This window comes from Chiloscyllium plagiosum, unplaced genomic scaffold (assembly GCF_037043375.1).
Source record: "Chiloscyllium plagiosum isolate Xiang-an unplaced genomic scaffold, Cpla_swu_hap1 HiC_scaffold_19, whole genome shotgun sequence".
In the NCBI taxonomy this organism is placed as follows: Eukaryota; Metazoa; Chordata; class Chondrichthyes; order Orectolobiformes; family Hemiscylliidae; genus Chiloscyllium; species Chiloscyllium plagiosum.
The window spans coordinates 14,031,334-14,048,410 of NW_028270157.1; the positions used below are offsets into that span (position 1 = coordinate 14,031,334).

At 48.9% G+C, this 17,077-nt stretch overlaps 1 protein-coding gene across 1 annotated transcript in view; it reads left to right on the forward strand.

Annotated features, from left to right (window-relative positions):
* The window catches only part of rassf3 (Ras association domain family member 3), a 212,528-nt gene that overhangs the window by 10,647 nt on the left and 184,804 nt on the right, over positions 1-17,077 (forward strand). The gene's annotated exons all lie outside the window — the stretch shown is intronic.

Consider the following 17,077-nt stretch of genomic DNA (forward strand, 5'->3'; position numbering starts at 1 on the left):
CAATCCAGCTTTCTCTCTATTCTCGGGGATGTGAAAGGTGTTGGGGCATATTTTGAAGAGGACCAGGCTAGCTAGCCCTAGTGTTCTGACCAATATTTATCCCTCAGCTAACAACACTAACAGAAAAGAGAGGAATTGGTCGTCATCACATGACTTTGTTTGTTTGTGGGAATTTGCTGTGCCATAATGCCCACACTGAAACGGCAACTGAACTTCCAAAACCCGTCATTGGCTGTAAAGCCAATGAGTGAAAGGAGGACAAGGAATACATCCAAGTGTTGAAGGTGTAGTGATAATGTCGCTGAGCCAGTTACTCTGGGTTCAAATCTCACCATGGTATTACATAAGCTTGATTAATAAGGTTGGAAAAGCAGTAGCATTCATTTAGAATTATGAAATGGTTTGGCCCACAATGTCTCATTCATCAGTTTTTCCATCTGGGAAGTTAGTCTCTGTAATAGACATTGTAAAACTGATTATTGTAAAAATCCCATCTGGTTCACTGTCCTTCAGGGAAGGAAATCTGCCATCCTTACCTGATCTGGCCTACATGAGACTCCAGACTCTCAGCAATGCAGTTGACTCTTAATTGCCCTCTGAAATGGCCCCACAAACTACTCAGATCACAGGCAGTTAGGGATGGCCAATCAATATTGGCTTCTCCTGTGATAATCATATCCTGTGAAACAATATTTATATATGAACGGGCTTTACTGCATTTTGTTAAATTGTTAAACATGTAATATTATTGGTAGAGGGATTGAGTTTCGGAGTCATGAGGTCATACTGCAACTGTACAAAACTCTGGTGCGGCTGCACTTGGAGTATTGCGTACAGTTCTGGTCACATCACTATAGGAAGGATGTGGAAGCTTTAGGAAGAGTTTTGAGGAGGTTTACTAGGGTGTTGCCTGGAATGGAAGGAAGGTCTTATGATGAAAGGCAGAGGAACTTGAAGCTGTTTTTGTTAGAGAAGGTGGTTGAGAGGTGACTTAATTGAGACATATAAGATAATCAGAGGGTTAGATAGGGTGGACAGAGCCTTTTTCCTTGGATGGTGATGACTAGCATGAGGGGACATAGTTTTAAATTGAGGGGTGATAGAGATAGGTCAGAGGTAGTTTCTTTACTCAGAGTAGTAGGGGCATGGAACACACTGCCTGCAAAAGTAGGTGATTTGCCAACTTTAAGGGCATTTAAATGGTCATTGGATAAACATATGGATGAGAATGGAATAGTGTAGGTTGGATAGGCTTCAGATTGGTTCCACAGATCGGTGCAGCATTGAGGGCAGAAAGGCCTGTACTGCGCTGTAATGTTCTATGTTCTAAAGTGCAAGGTATTGGGGTTAACATATTGAAATGGATAAAAAAAATTGGTAAGCAGTTAGGATCCAGAGAATAGGAATGAATGGGCCTCTTTCTGAGCAGTGGGCAGTGACTGATGGGGAACTGCAGGGATTGGGTACTTGGATTCCAGCTATTCACAATATATATGTTAGTGATTTAGTTGAGGGAACTAAATGTAATATCTCAAGATTTGCAGATGAAACAAAGCTGGGTGGAAGGGTGAGCTATGAGGAGGATGCAGAGATGTTGCAGTGTGATTTGAACAGGCTGAGTGAGTGGGCCAATGTATGGCAGATGCAGTATAATGTGGATGAAAGTGAGATATTTGATAGTAAGAACAGAAAGGCAGATTATTATTTGGCTGTAAATTGAGAGAGGGGATTGCTAAATGAGCCCTGGGTGTCGCCATGCACCAGTTGCTGAAGGTAAGCATGTGGGTGCAGCAGGTAGTAAAGAGGGCAAACTGCATGTTGGCCTGCAAAGCGAGAGGATACAAGAGCAGGAACAAGCCTGTCTTACTGCACTTATACACTGCTTTGGTGTGTCAACACCTGGAGCATTGCATGTAGTTTTGGTCCCATTATCTAAGGAAAGATGTTCATGCTCTAGAGAATGGCAGTAAGGCTCGAGGGGCCAAATGGCCTACTCCTGCTCCTATCTTCTATGTTTTTATGTTAAAAATAAACTTGGCTAATCATACACGTAGTTGTGGTAAGATCTGCCTCTAAAACAAAAGTAAACACTTGAAATGGAATGTATTGTCAAACTGGTATGACCAGTTCAAACTCCATGAGGGCTGTCAAGGGAGAGTAGGATCAGACTCACCGTCAGGTTGAGTATCAAATTGGGCAGTATTGGAGCGGGGGGATCAGGGAGTCTAGTGAGAGACAGGCTCTTAAGGCTAAACCTGGTGGGATTTTAACTCCTATCACTTCAGGCCCAAGTGGGAGCAGGAATTCCAGGCGAATTGAGGTTTATGTGCTGGAATGGAAATGTCAATTCTCCTGCTCCTCAGATGCTGCCTGACCTGCTGTGCTTTTCCAGCACCACACTCTTGACTCTGATCTCCTGGATCTGCAGTCCTCACTTTCTCTACTATAGGCAATTTAGCATGGCCAATTCACCTAACCTGCACATCTTTGGACTGTGGAAGGAAACCGGAGCACCCAGAGGAAACCCACGCAGACACTGGGAGAACGTGCAAACTCTACACACAGTCGTCCGAGGCTGGAATTGAACCCAGATTCCTGGCACTGAGGCAGCAGTGCTAACCACTGAACCACCGTGTCAACAGGAAACAACTGAGATAAGCCTGTGGTTGGGGAGGATTGAAAGCGAGTGAGCTCTGTCTGCCGTGTGAGTTAAAGGTTGGGACCTAATGCTCTAGTTCCCTTTTCTAATCAAGGAAGGATCAATGACAGATCTGTTACACCCTGCAAGTCGTTATTTTTTTTTTACAGCCCAGTATTAGGAATGCTCTTGTGACCGTAGTTGGTTGTGACCCTACCTCTCAGCTAGATACCTGGGCGAAGTTTGACTTGCTCTAGCCCTGTTTAATAACATTGGTTGATTAGAAAATCTCTCCATAGCATGGTATCATTGGGAGATTTGGAACCCTGCCTAATCCACGGATAGCCACAGTATTTTGGGATGGGCAGTCTTGGGAGGATTGCTGAACAAAGGCATAGTTAAAAGCTTGGGAAAATAAAAACAATCAAGTTCATGTGGAGGCCAGTCCTGAATCATAGAACTCTTTTGTCCAATAATGCTATTTTCCTATTTGAATGACCTTTTAAAAAGTTGAACATTAAGCCATTAGTTTGGCCGATGGTTTAATTTTCCCCGTGAGAGCAATTCGCAGTTGCTGTCAGGACGGGCTGCAGTGTTCAGGCCAAGTGGGATTAAAGGAATAAAGGATTTAGGAAGTGGAGAAGTGGGCTATCCCAGCTTTAAAGCCAGTTCCTCCAGTCAGTGAGAATTTCATTAGTCTGTGGAAAATTTGTCAAGAATGTGAAGGATACCATCATTCCCCCGACTGGAGTCAGGAAGAAACCTAAGCAGAGGTGACAGTGAGACCTGCAGCCTTTATACTGTGGTGGCACCGTTGGACTAGTATTACAGGGATTGGCTACTTTTTTTATTTCAAAAATATACTTTATTCATAAAATAATTTGGTCTGTACAATTGGTCATGCCGTACATATGTAAACATGTACATACAGAGATCAAAACTTATCATTTTTTTATACAGGTCTGTACATTTTTTGATCATATGCCCATATAATTAGCTGAGGCGTCAGCAGAGCCCAAATGACTGCATGGGCCCCCTGTTCTTTGTTAGGCAGGCAGACTTTACACAGTGGTCTTTCCCCACCGTGCCTTGGCGGCAGCTGCCCCAAGCTTCAGCGCGTCCCTCAACACGTAGTCCTGGACCATGGAATGTGCCAGTCTGCAACACTCAGTCGGGGTCAACTCCTTCAGCTGGAAGATCAGCAGGTTTCGGACCACCCAGAGAGCGTCCTTCACCGAGTTGATGATCCTCCAGGCACAGTTGATGTTCGTCTCGGTGTGCGTCCCGGAGAACAGACCGTAGAGCACGGAGTCCCGCGTCACAGCGCTGCTCGGGACGAACCTCGACAAACACCACTGCATTCCTCTCCAGACTTCCTCTGCGTAGGCACATTCCAGAAGGAGGTGTGTGACAGTCTCGTCCCCCCCGCAGCCGCTTCGAGGGCAGCGTGCGGTGCGGCTGAGAGTCTGGGCGTGCATAAAGGATCTCACAGGCAGAGCCCTTCTCACCACCAGCCAAGCCATGTCTTGGTGCTTGTTGGAAAGTTCTGGCGATGAGGCATTCTGCCAAATGGCTTTGACAGTCTGCCCAGGGAACCGCTCGATAGGATCCGCCCTCTCCTTTTCCCGAAGGGTCTCAAGGACACTACGTGCTGACCACTTCCTGATGGACTTGTGGTCAAAGGTGTTTTTCTTGATAAACTTCTCCACGAAGGACAGGTGATACGGAACGGTCCAACTACTCGGAGCGTTCCGCGGCAGCGAGGCCAGGCCCATCCTTCGCAACACCGGGGACAGGTAGAACCTCAGTACGTAGTGACACTTGGTGTTTGCGTACCGGGGATCCATGCACAGCTTGATGCAGCCACACACAAAGGTGGCCATCAGGGTGAGGGTGGCATTGGGTGTATTTTTTCCCCCGTTGCCCAGATCTTTATACAGTGAGTCCCTTTGGACCCGGTCCATCTTTGACCTCCATATAAACTGGAAGATGGCCCGGGTGACTGCAGCGGCACAGGTTCTGGGAATAGGCCAGACCTGTGCAACGTATAACAGCAATGACAGTGCCTCACACCTGATGACCAGGTTTTTTCCCGCGATGGAGAGCGACCATAGCTTCCATCTGCCCAGTTTCTGCCTCACTTTGCTGATACGCTCCTCCCAAGACTTGGCGCACGCCCCAGCCCCTCCGAACCAAATACCCAGCACCTTCAGGTGGTCGGTCCTGATGGTGAAGGGGATCGAGGATTGGTCGGCCCAGTTCCCGAAGAGCATGGCCTCGCTCTTGCCTCGGTTTACCTTGGCCCCTGAGGCCCGTTCGAACTGGTCACAAATGCACATGAGTCTGCACACGGACAGCGGATCCGAGCAGAAAACGGCAACATCATCCATGTACAGGGAGGCCTTAACCTGCAGGCCCCCGCTGCCAGGAATAGTCACCCCTCTCAGGCTCGCATCCTTCCTGATGGACTCGGCAAATGACTCTATGCAGCACACAAACAAGGCAGGAGAGAGGGGGCAGCCCTGCCTGACTCCAGATCTGACTGGGAAGCTATGATTCCCACACATTGATTGAGACTGCACTGACAATGTTGGTGTAGAGCAGTCTGATCCAATTGCAGATTCCCTCCCCAAAGCCCATTTTGGAGAGAACATCTCTCATATACGTGTGTGATATCCTGTCAAAGGCTTTCTCCTGGTCCAGGCTGATCAGGCAGGTGTCCAACCCTCTGTCCTGCACGTAGGCGATTGTATCCCTGAGGAGTGCGAGACTCTCAGCGATCTTCCTGCCCGGCACAGCACAGGTTTGGTCAGGGTGAATCACTGACCCTAGAGCAGACCTGACCCGGTTGGCGATTACCTTTGACAGAATTTTGTAATCTGCATTCAACAGTGAGATTGGTCTCCAATTTTTGAGTTCCTCCCTCTCCCCCTTCCGCTTGTAGATGAGGGTGATGATGCCTTTCCTCATGGATTCACTCATGGTACCTGCCCGAAGCATACTGACATACACCTCCAGCAGGTCCTGGCCAATCAAGTCCCACAGAGCAGAATAGAGCTCGACCGGTAAGCCGTCGCTTCCGGGAGTTTTATTCTTTTCGAAGGACTCTAGGGCCTTGGTCAGCTCATCCAGAGATAGCGGCTGGTCCAGCCTCTCCCGTGTTCTGTCGTCTAAGACCTCCGTGATAGAGGACAGGAACGACTGGTAGCCGCGCTGTCGGTCGGCTTCGCGTCATACAGACTGGCATAGAAGGATTTACTGATCCTCATGACATCAGCCTGAGATGACGTTAGCGAGCCATCTTCTTCCTTCAGGCTGCTGAGCACAGAGCTCTCTTTGTGCACCTTCTGGAAGAAGAAACGTGAGCACGTCTCGTCCTGTTCCACCGAGCGGACCCTGGACCGGAAGATTATCTTGGAGGCCTCCGAAGCAAAGAGCGAGGCTTGCTGGCCCTTCACCTCCTTGAGGTCCTCCGTGACATCCACCCCCATCGTCTGCAGCAGGAGCAGGTTCTGCATACTTTCCTGGAGCTGGGACAGTTTTCCCCGTCTCTCTCTCTCTCTCTCTCTCTCGCCTCCTGAACACCTTTTGAGGATGAAGAACCTCTTGATGTTCCCTTTTACTGTTTCCCACCAGTCCGCTGGGGACTCCAAGAGGGGCTTCACGGTTCTCCAACCTGCGTAGTCCCTTTTGAGCTCCTCAATGTTTCCCGGGGTCAACAGCTTGGTGTTCAGCTTCCACGTTCCCTTACCAGCCCGCTGCTCGTCCTGTAGGTGACAGTCGGCCAGCAGGAGGCAGTGGTCGGAGAAGAACACCGGCTTGACGTCGGTGGATCTGACTGAGAGCGTTCGGGACACAAACAGGTAATCTATCCTTGAGCGGATAGACCCGTCTGCCCGTGACCAGGTGTATCTACGCTGCGCTCCGTCTGCAGGGGCGCTGAAGACATCGTGCAGCTTGGCATCTTTTACCGTGTCCATCAGGGCTCTGGACGTGGTGTCCAGTTTACTGTTCCCCCCCCCCGCCAGATCGTCCATCTGCATCAATGATACAGTTGAAGTCTCCGGCCAGAATGACCGGCCTGGACGTAACCAGCAACAGTGGAAGCTGCTGCAGGACGGCCAACCGTTCACTCTTACCCGCTGGGGCGTACACATTAATCAGTCTCAGGGGAGCATTCCTGTACATGATGTCGGCGACGAGGAGGCGCCCGCCCACCACCTCCTTAACCTCGGAGATGGTGAAGTTGCCTCCTCTCAACAGGATACCCAGGCCAGAGGCGCGGCTATCATTGCCCCCCGACCAAACTGACGGCCCATGGGCCCATAAGCTCGACCATCTCCTGTAGCTGCTGAGGTGCGGTATCCCACACTCCTGCAGGAACAGGATGTCGGCTTTAACGTTGGCCAGGAAGGCCAGCGTAGAAACACATCGTGTAGCCGATTTGATGCTACGCACATTGATGCTGGCAACTCTTAGCCCCATTTTAACAGTTTACAAGGTTAACAGTTTCCATTTGCTGCTGGTCTTGCCCCTCTGGGGTAGCTGTGTGCATTCCTGTGGTGACGGCAAACTGCTGGACCATCCCAGGGCTGAGGTAGCTGTCCGGCTCCACGCTGGAGCCATTTCCCCGCTCTGGTGTCTTCGGGTCAGGCCCAGGGTCCGCATAGTTCAGTTCTCCATCTGACAGCGGGGCTGTCACAGGACTGCTGCTCCCAGTTACCTGGAGCTGTGGGCCGGTGGGTACCTCTTGGTTCTCACCGGGTGGCGGGAGGCCTTTACCCATTGCCTCAGAGGGATCGTCTTTTCCTGCTTGGGCGGTGCTGCCCTCCTTTTTCCCCACGGCGCTCTGTCTCTTCCTCTGGTGACGACCCGCCTTGCGCCCGTCCTCACCGTCGGAAGAGCTGCCTGTATCCTCACCCTGTAGGTGTCACTTCCCCCCTCGCTGGGTGGCTTTGGGAGGTTTCCTCTTCCTGCTTTTCACGGTAATCCAATCCTCTGCTTCCTTTAGTCCCTTCTCTTCCATTTCCTCCGTTTGTCTTGCAGGAGCTTGGATCGGCTGCTGCACCTCCCCGCTGTCTGCCGTCTGCTCCGCTACAGCCCGCCCTTCCTTCTGGTTGCCTTGAGACCCCGTTCCCGTGCTGTTTTGTGGTACCTTGCTGGACTTGGGCGGTCCACGGCTCGTGTTGCCACCTCCGGCCATCTGTGCGTAGGTGGCGGCCCCTCGTCTTGGACAGGCCTTGTACATGTGGCCCGCCTCTCCGCACAGATTACAGTTCTTGGCCTCCTTACATTCCTTGGTCGGGTGGCCTTCCTGCTTGCAATTTCGGCAGACGGTCGCCTTGCAATCCGCCGCCATGTGGCCTGACCTCCCGCAGGTTCGGCACACTTTTGGCTGCCCTGCGTATGTCAGGTAACCTCTGCTTCCTCCGATGGCAAAGCTGGAGGGTGGGTGGAGGATGTTCCTACTGGCATCGACCCTCAGGGTTACCCTGACCTGTCATTTGCTGGTCCAGATCCCGAAAGGATCGACCACATCGGTACTCTCTCCCTCGACCTGGACGTATCTCCTCAAGAAGGTCAGGACATCTGCTGCTGGGACGTGGGGGTTGTACATCTGGATTGTTACAACCTGACTCCTCTGCGCAGGAAGCACATACAACGGGACCGCCGACAAGATGGAGAACAGAGGTTCCCCTTCCTTCTCCTTGAAGACCTTCAGGAGCTGCTCGCAATTCTTCACGCTCCTGAAGGTCACGTTGAAATAGCCTGCCGCAGGGAAATCCTGCAGGCAGTACACGTCCGCTGCTTCGAACCCACAGCACTCCAGCAAAATTTTCTTCACAAACACCGTCCGATCGACCTGTGTGTGCTCCTCCACCTTTTTCACAGTCACCCTGACTGTGTTGCGAATGCCCTGGCCAGGGCTGCGAGCGGCTGCTGAGGCCATAGCTCAGAGGTTGGCTGGTACCTGAATTGGCGTTAGGCCGAAGCCAGCATAAAGATCCACCAAGAGCAGGTCAGCACAACCAAACGATCCTCCAACGTCCAATCACGATCCAGCGATGGTCTCCAGCAGCTCTGACGACTCGCAGCACGATCCCTGCGGTTTCTCCCCCGCCAGCACTTGAGCAGAATCTCTTCCTCTGGTCCTCAGGAACTACACATATTCCGAGCCAAAAGGCCGAGAATTGGCTACTGCTTTAGGAAGGTGGGTTCAAATCCCACTGTGGCTGCTGGTGGAATTTGAATTGAATTTATAGAAGCTGCAATCGAAAGCTGGTCTCAGTAATGCTGACTGTGGTAAATATCATCTGTTGTTGTGTCGTCGTAGTCTTTTAGAACATAGTCTTATCAGAGAGAAGCGACTGGTGGTGAGTTAACCTGAGGGCCACCAGACCACAGGTGAGGGAAGATATTGAGAAGGAGAGTCCTTCATTGGTAACCTCAAATCAGTGATGGGTATTGAACCCACACTGTTGACATCGTACTGATCTGTAAACTAACAGTCCAGCCAACTGAGCTAAACCGATTTCCCGTCAATTACTGTAAAACACACTAGGCTCACTAATGTCCTTTTTATGGAAGGAAATCTGCCATCTTCAGTAGCAGCAGTGTGCACTATCTACAAGATGTGCTGCAGACATTCACTAATGGTCCTCAGACAGTACCTTCCAAACCCTCAACCACTTCCATCTAGAAGGACAAGAACAGCAGATACATGGGTAAGGACTTTTAACATTTATTGATGGGATGTGTTGAGAAGAGGTGGGGAGGAATAAGGGTACAGCTGTCTGGGCCAGTATTTACTGCCCATCCCCAGTTGCCACTTGAGAAGGTGGTGATGAGCTGCTTCCTTGAACCATCACCTGCAAGTTGCCCTTCAAACCACTCACCATCCTGACTTGGAAATATATCGGCATTCCTTCAGTGCCACTGGGCCAAAATTCTGGAATTCCCTCCCTAATGACATTGCGGGTCAACCCACAGCAGGGTGGACTGCAAGAAAGCAGCTCATTACCACCTTCTCAAGGGGCAACAAGGGACGGGCAGTAAATGCTGGCCCAGCCAGCTCTCCCCTCATTACCCCCACCTCTTTGCAACACATCCCATGAATTTAAAAAAAACCTTTACCCAGTCTGACCTACATAAGACTTTGAAAACGCAACAGTGCCCTTTGAAATTGTCTCGCAAGCTGTTCATTTCAAGAGCTCTTAGGATTGGGTAACAAATGTTGGCTTTGCTGGTAATATCTGCAGCATGTCAGAGTAAAAAGGTTCCAGTGCTATGGTTTGAGGAAGAATTAGGAAGTTTGTCACAGCTATTATTATCCCTTAGCATTATATAAAGAGACAATGTCAGCATTATTCATTTGTGATTCTTGGTGGTTGATGGTTATCACTAGTTATGAGGCAGTGGGTTATTGTGCCCATAGTTATTGTCCATGTCCCAAAATGTAACTGAGACCTTCATCAATCAGGGGGAGGGACATCAAGTTGAGCTACAGTCTGAACAGTCGTCTATATACAACATAATTTCCCAAGAAACTCTACAAACATCAAGCAGACAAGTGCCAATTTATAAGCTGGATTTGAGTGAGGAATAGGACCACTGGGATTTGTACAGTGTCTTGCTTAATCTTGGGAGACTCTGTGGAAGAGTCTGTGCTTCTAGAACTAGAGCCCTGGGTTTGAATCTCACACCAAGGACTTGGGAGGGTTTTACAAACTGACAATCAACCTGTATGTTACCAACATAGAAAGTATGGCTAACAGTTTATAAAGCCGCTCCGTATAACCCACATTAGGCTGTAAGCATGCAGGATTGTGGTCATTACTGAACTGCTGTTTGTGGATACGTGCTGTGCACAAACTGATTGCTGTGTTCCTGGCATTACAACAGTGTCTACACTCCCAAAAGTATTTAATTGGCTATAATGCATTTTGACAAGTCTGATGATTGTGCAAAGAGCTATATAAGTGCAGATCTAATGGACTACTTTATTTTCCCCCTCCAATTCTATTTTGATTTACTCCCTACCCTTCCCTTCACCTTTTTTCTCTTGTAAGCATTGCTCGCTCTGGGCTTTGCTTGTCACTGGTTCATTGGTGGGATGTTTAAAGAGTTGTTTTCACTTGGTGTTTTTCACTGTATCTTGCATCTGTACACACATGCTCACACTCACAGGCGCTGAGGAATATAAGCGCTGCTGCTGTATGGCAGTAGTATGGGGGAATTTTAAAAAGAAAATACAGGAGATGAGAATCTCCTGTACAAAAATAATATAAATGCAGATCTTTGTTCTTCAAAATTTTATTGAAATCTGGCCCTGAAGTAAAACTGCAAACTCTGTACTCGAGTGAGAATGTTTAACAACTAAATAAATCTGTTACAAAGGCATGTAGGAGCTTTACCTTTAAATCAACAAGTGTACAAAATAAAGGAAGCTACTTTAAACATTTATATAATAATTCGTTATAACTCAATTAAAACACACTCTGGTAAACCTGCATTTCAGTCCCTCCATAACCAGACCACCCTTCCTCAGGTAAGGAGACGAAAGCTGCACACAGTACTCCAGGTGTGGCCTCACCAATGCCCTGTATAACTGCAACAACACATCCCTGCTCCTGTATTCGAACCCCCTCGCTATGAAGTCAAGATTAGAGTGGTGCTGGAAAAGCATAGCCGGTCAGGCAGCATCCCAGGAGCAGGAAAATCGACATCTCGGCCAAAAGCAACTCTTCCAGTACCACTCTAATCTCCAGCATCTGCAGTACCCACTTTCGCTTCTCGCTATGAAGGCCAACATACCATTTGCCACCTTCACCACTTGCTGCACCCGCCCACTTCCTTTCAGTGGTTACTGTCCAAGGAGATTCCACTTTCCCGATCCATCATCATTCAGACAATAACTTCCTTTCCTGTTTTTTGTTACCAATGTGGACAAACTCACATGTATCCACATCATGTCACGTCTGTCTCACGTTTTCCCACTCTTCAACTTGTCCAGTTTGTGAGTGTGTCCAGTTCAGGGTCAGCTGAGGAGGGTTTCACTCCTTCACCCAGGCCATTGAGTTGAACCATGAGGTGGGGGTCTACTGGAGCTGCCACTTCACACATTCATTGCTCTGACGTTATTCTCAGTTGACACAATGACACATTTCAGTGGAATTTGATTACAAGACTCAGCCCTATGTCAAGAACAGGGCTTGGCACATGCCTTTCAACAAAACAATGCCTCCTTTCAAATGCAGGCATGGTGGGTGGGGCCAATCAGACATTCAACACTGATTAGGGTCAGCACCTGCACACATTTAACAAGACTGCTGAACCCCTGAGGACATGCAGCACATGGGCTTTACATCAGCTTGGTTTAAGAAGGACAACTAAAGGGAAGGAAGTCATGACCGAGATTGTCTCGCAGGATTCATAATGGCCCTTGGCACCCCATGGTGTGATGGCTCAGTGGTTAGCACTTCTGCCTCATTGCGCCAATGACCTGGGTTCGAGTCCAGCCTCTGGCAACTATCTGAATGGAGTTTGCACATTCTCCCTATGTCTGCGTGAATTTCCTCTGGGTGCTTCGACTTCCTCCCACACTCTGAAGATGTGCAGTTTAGGTTAGGCTGGCCATACTAAATTGCCCACAATGTGCAGGCTAGGTGGGTGATCAGTCCTGGGAAATGTAGGGTTACAGCTACAGGGTATGGGGTGTGGGTCTGGGTGAGATGCTCTTTGGGGGTGTTAGCGTGGACTCCATAGGCTGAACCCACCCTCCCCATTTGACCCATTGGTGTCATTCCATTTGTCAATTGTACCTCAGCTTAGTTCACATGAAAACTGCATGAAGAGTTCAGGTCAATCAAAACCATTCCCACTTCACTGATTTGTGCTGTCTTTGTGGGATGGTCCATTTGATGGCAAAATTCACTCCAATGGAAGTTCTTTCCAAATCCAACAACAGTATGTGTTAATCGATGACTCTGTAATGGCTTGTCCTTTCTGTTAACAAACCCTAAGCTCTGTTCCTTACCTCTCCTGTGAAATGAATTAATATATTGTGTCAAACATATAGATAGACATCCTTGCATCATTTTAAAAAAAGACATCCTCCCAGTGAGCTTTGAGTGATTGCCCTTGATATCAAAGTTAGGAATCCTACAGCTCCTAACTCACCTCCCTGCAGGGAGTAACTCCCTTCTTGACTCTCCAAAGCCTGTCCTGCCCCCTGCAAAAACGCCATCCCATTCTCCCAATTCCTTCGACTCCGCCGCATCTGCTCCCAGGAGGACCAGTTCCAAAAACGCACATCCCAGTTGGCCTCCTTCTTCAAGGACCGCAATTTCCCCCCCCGATGTGATCGACGATGCCCTCCACCGCATTTCTTCCACTTCCCGATCCTCCGCCCTTGAACCCCGCCCCTCCAACCGCCACCAGGACAGAACCCCATTGGTCCTCACCTACCACCCCACTAACCTCCATGTACAGCGCATCATCCGCCGTCATTTCCGCCACCTCCAAACGGACCCCACCACCAAGGATATATTTCCCTCCCCTCCCCTATCAGCATTCCGTAAAGACCACTCCCTCCGTGACTCCCTCGTCAGATCCACACCCCCCACCAACCCAACCTCCACTCCCGGCACCTTCCCCTGCAACCGCAGGAGGTGCAAGACTTGCGCCCACACCTCCCCTCTCACCTCCCTCCAAGGCCCCAAAGGAAACTTCCATATCCGCCACAGATTCACCTGTACCTCCACACATATCATCTATTGCATCCTCTGTACCCGATGTGGCCTCCTCTATATTGGGGAGACAGGCCGCCTACTTGCGGAGCGTTTCAGAGAACACCTCTGGGACACCCGGACCAACCAACCCAACCACCCTGTAGCTCAACATTTCAATTCCCCCTCCCACTCCACCAAGGATATGCAGGTCTTTGGACTCCTCCATCGTCAGACCACAGCGAAACGACGGTTGGAGGAAGAACGCCTCATCTTCCGGCTAGGAACCCACCAACCACAAGGGATGAACTCGGATTTCACCAGTTTCCTCATTTCCCCTCCCCCCAGCCTGTCTCAGTCAAATCCATCAAATTCAGCACCGCCTCCCTAACCTGCAATCTTCTTCCCGACCTCTCCGCCCCCACCCCAATCTGTCCTATCACCCTCACCTTGACCTTTTTCCACCTATCACATTTCCGACGCCCCTCCCCCAAGTCCCTCCTCCCTATCTTTTATCTTAGCCTGCTGGACAAACTTTCCTCATTCCTGAAGAAGGGCTAATGCCCAAAACGTCGATTCTCCTGTTCCCTAGATGCTGCCTGACCTGCTGCGCTTCTCCAGCAACACATTTCCATCTCATCATCCACAAAGCACAAGTAAGGAGTGTGATGGAATCATTTTTGAATGCTTGAATAATGCAACTCCAACAACACAGAAGAAGCTTGATACCGTCCAGGACAAAGCAAACCACTCAACTGGCACCAGATCCACCATTTTCAACATTCAGGAACAACCCTGTGTACCACCTACAAGATGCACTGCAACAACTCACTCAGGCTCCTTAGACAACATCTTTTAAACCTCATAACCTCTACCCTCTGAAAGACAAGGGCAGCAGATACATGGGAACACCAGTAGTTTCAATACCCCCTGCCACCTCTTATCTCTCCAAACCCCCCCCCCCCCCACACACACACAACTCCCCAAGCCACTCATCATTCCTTCACTGTTAGGTCAAAATCTTGGAATTCACTCTCTAAGGGCATTGTGGGTCAACCCACAGTAGATAGATAGCAGCAGTTCAAGAAGGCAGCTCACCCCCACCATCTGAAGAACAATTAGGGACAGGCAATAAACACAGGCCCAGCCAGCAACACCCACATCCCATGCGAGAATAATTAGAAAAAAGAGGGACATGCTTCTCAAACTGGCCTATTTTAACTGCTGCAATTGACCGTGAGCCATATTTTCCACACGATCATCACTGGAAGGTTATAACACACTTTAACATGTTCTGATGTTATGCACTGCAGGACATAAATACAAGATTCATTCCTGCTAACTGAGGAATGGGAAAGGAGGTGTACATCGTAGAGATGAAAAATGTGTTGCTAGAAAAGCGCAGCAGGTCAGGCAGCATCCAAGGAGCAGGAGAATCGACGTTTCGGGTATAAGCCCTTCTTCAGGCAATGCCCAAAATGTCGCTTTCCCCTGCTCCTTGGATGCTGCCTGACCTGTTGTGCTTTTCCAGCAACACATTTTTCAGCTCTGATCTCCAGCATCTGCAGTCCTCACTTTCTCCTACATCGTAGAGATGTACAGTATGGAAACAGACCCTTCGGTCCATTCTGTCCATGCTGACCAGATATCCCAACCCAATCTAGCCCCACCTGCCAGCACCCGGTCCATATCCCTCCAAACCCTTCCTATTCATATACCCATCCAGATGCCTTTTAAATGTTGCAATTGTACCAGCTTCCACCACTTCCTCTGGCAGCTCATTCCGTACACGTACCACCCTCTGTGTGATAAATTGCCTCTTGGGTCTCTTTTATATCTTTCCCCTCTCACCCTAAACCTATGCCCTCTAGTTCTGGACTCCCCGACCCCAGGGAAAAGACTTTGTCTATTTATTCTATCCATGTCCCTCATGATTTTGTAAACCTCTATAAGGTCACCCCTCAGCCTCCGACACTCCAGGGAAAACAGCCCCAGCCTGTTCAACCTCTCCCTATAGCTCAAATCCTCCAACCCTAGCAACATCCTTGCAAATCTTTTCTGAACCCTTTCAAGTTTCACAACATCTTTCCGATAGGAAGGAGACCAGAACTGCATGCAATATTCCAACAGTGGGCTAACCAATGTCCTGTACAGCTGCAACATGACCTCCCAACTCCTGTACTCAATACTCTGACCAATAAAGGAAAGCATACCAAACGCCTTCTTCACTATCCTATCTACCTGCAACTCCACTTTCAAGGAGCTATGAACCTGCACTCCAAGGTCTCTTTGTTCAGCAACACTCCCTAGGACCTTACCATTAAGTGTATAAGTCCTGCTAAGATTTGCTTTCCCAAAATGCAGCATCTCGCATTTATCTGAATTAAACTCCATCTGTCACTTCTCAGCCCATTGGCCAATTTGATCAAGATCCTGTTGTAATCTGAGGGAACCTTCTTAGCTGTCCACTATACCTCCAATTTTGGTGTCATCAGCAAACTTACTAACTATGCCTCTTAAGCTCACATCCAAATAATTTATATCAATGATTAATAGTAGTGGACCCAACACCAATTCTTGTGGCACTCCACTGGTCACAGTCCTCCTGTCTGAAAAACAACCCTTCACCAGCACCTTCTGTCTTCTATCTTTGACCCAGTTCTGTATCCAAATGGTGAGTTCTCCCTGTATTCCATGAGATCTAACCTTGCTTACAGTCTCCCATGGGAACCCTTGTTGAATGTCTTACTGAAGTCATATAGATCACATCTACTGCTCTGCCCTCATCAATCCTCTTTGTTATTTCTTCAAAAAACTCAATCAAGTCTGTGAGACATGATTTCTCACGCCTAAAGCCATGTTGACTATCCCTAATCAGTCCTTGCCTTTCCAAATACATGTACATCCTGTCCCTCAGGATTCCCTCCAACAACTTGCCCACCACCAACGTCAGGCTCACCGGTCTATAGTACCCTGACTTGTCCTCACCACCTTTCTTAAATGGTTTTGTTTTGCTCGATGCTCTTTACCCTTGTTTGAGGCTAGTGAATCTTGCAGCTGTCCCTGCTAGTCCTGTGCTCTTTGTTGAAGGTCATTGTTTGGAACGATACATGTACCTAGTGTCATTGTGTGAAAGATGGCATCCTTTTGCCCATGACATATACACGAGCTTGATCATTGTGCCAATCAACACCAAGTCATATTAGGAGAAAGTGAGGTCTGCAGATGCTGGAGATCAGAGCTGAAAATGTGTTGCTGGAACAGCGCAGCAGGTCAGGCAGCATCCAAGGAACAGGAGAATCGACGTTTCGGGCATAAGCCCTTCTTCAGGAATGAAGGGCTTATGCCAGAAATGTCGATTCTCCTGTTCCCTGGATGCTGCCTGACCTGCTGCGCTGTTCCAGACCAAGTCATATTAACCATCCATGTCCATTGAGCTCCATGGGAACAGCACAATCATGGCCATTTGGGGCATGATGACTTCAAAGATATAGCAGTAACAGGATGGATTTGTGGATGAACTCTGACCAGAGAAACTGGATAGGAAATCGGCAGTCCATTTTACATCGTGCCAATCCTATATCTCTACTCTAGAAAGTGGGCTGTAAAATAGTCTGGTGATCCTTCTCAGGATGGCAGCCGGTGACTAGTGGTGTTCCACAAGGCTCAGTGTTGGAACCACAACTTTTCACTTTGTACATTAACGATCCTA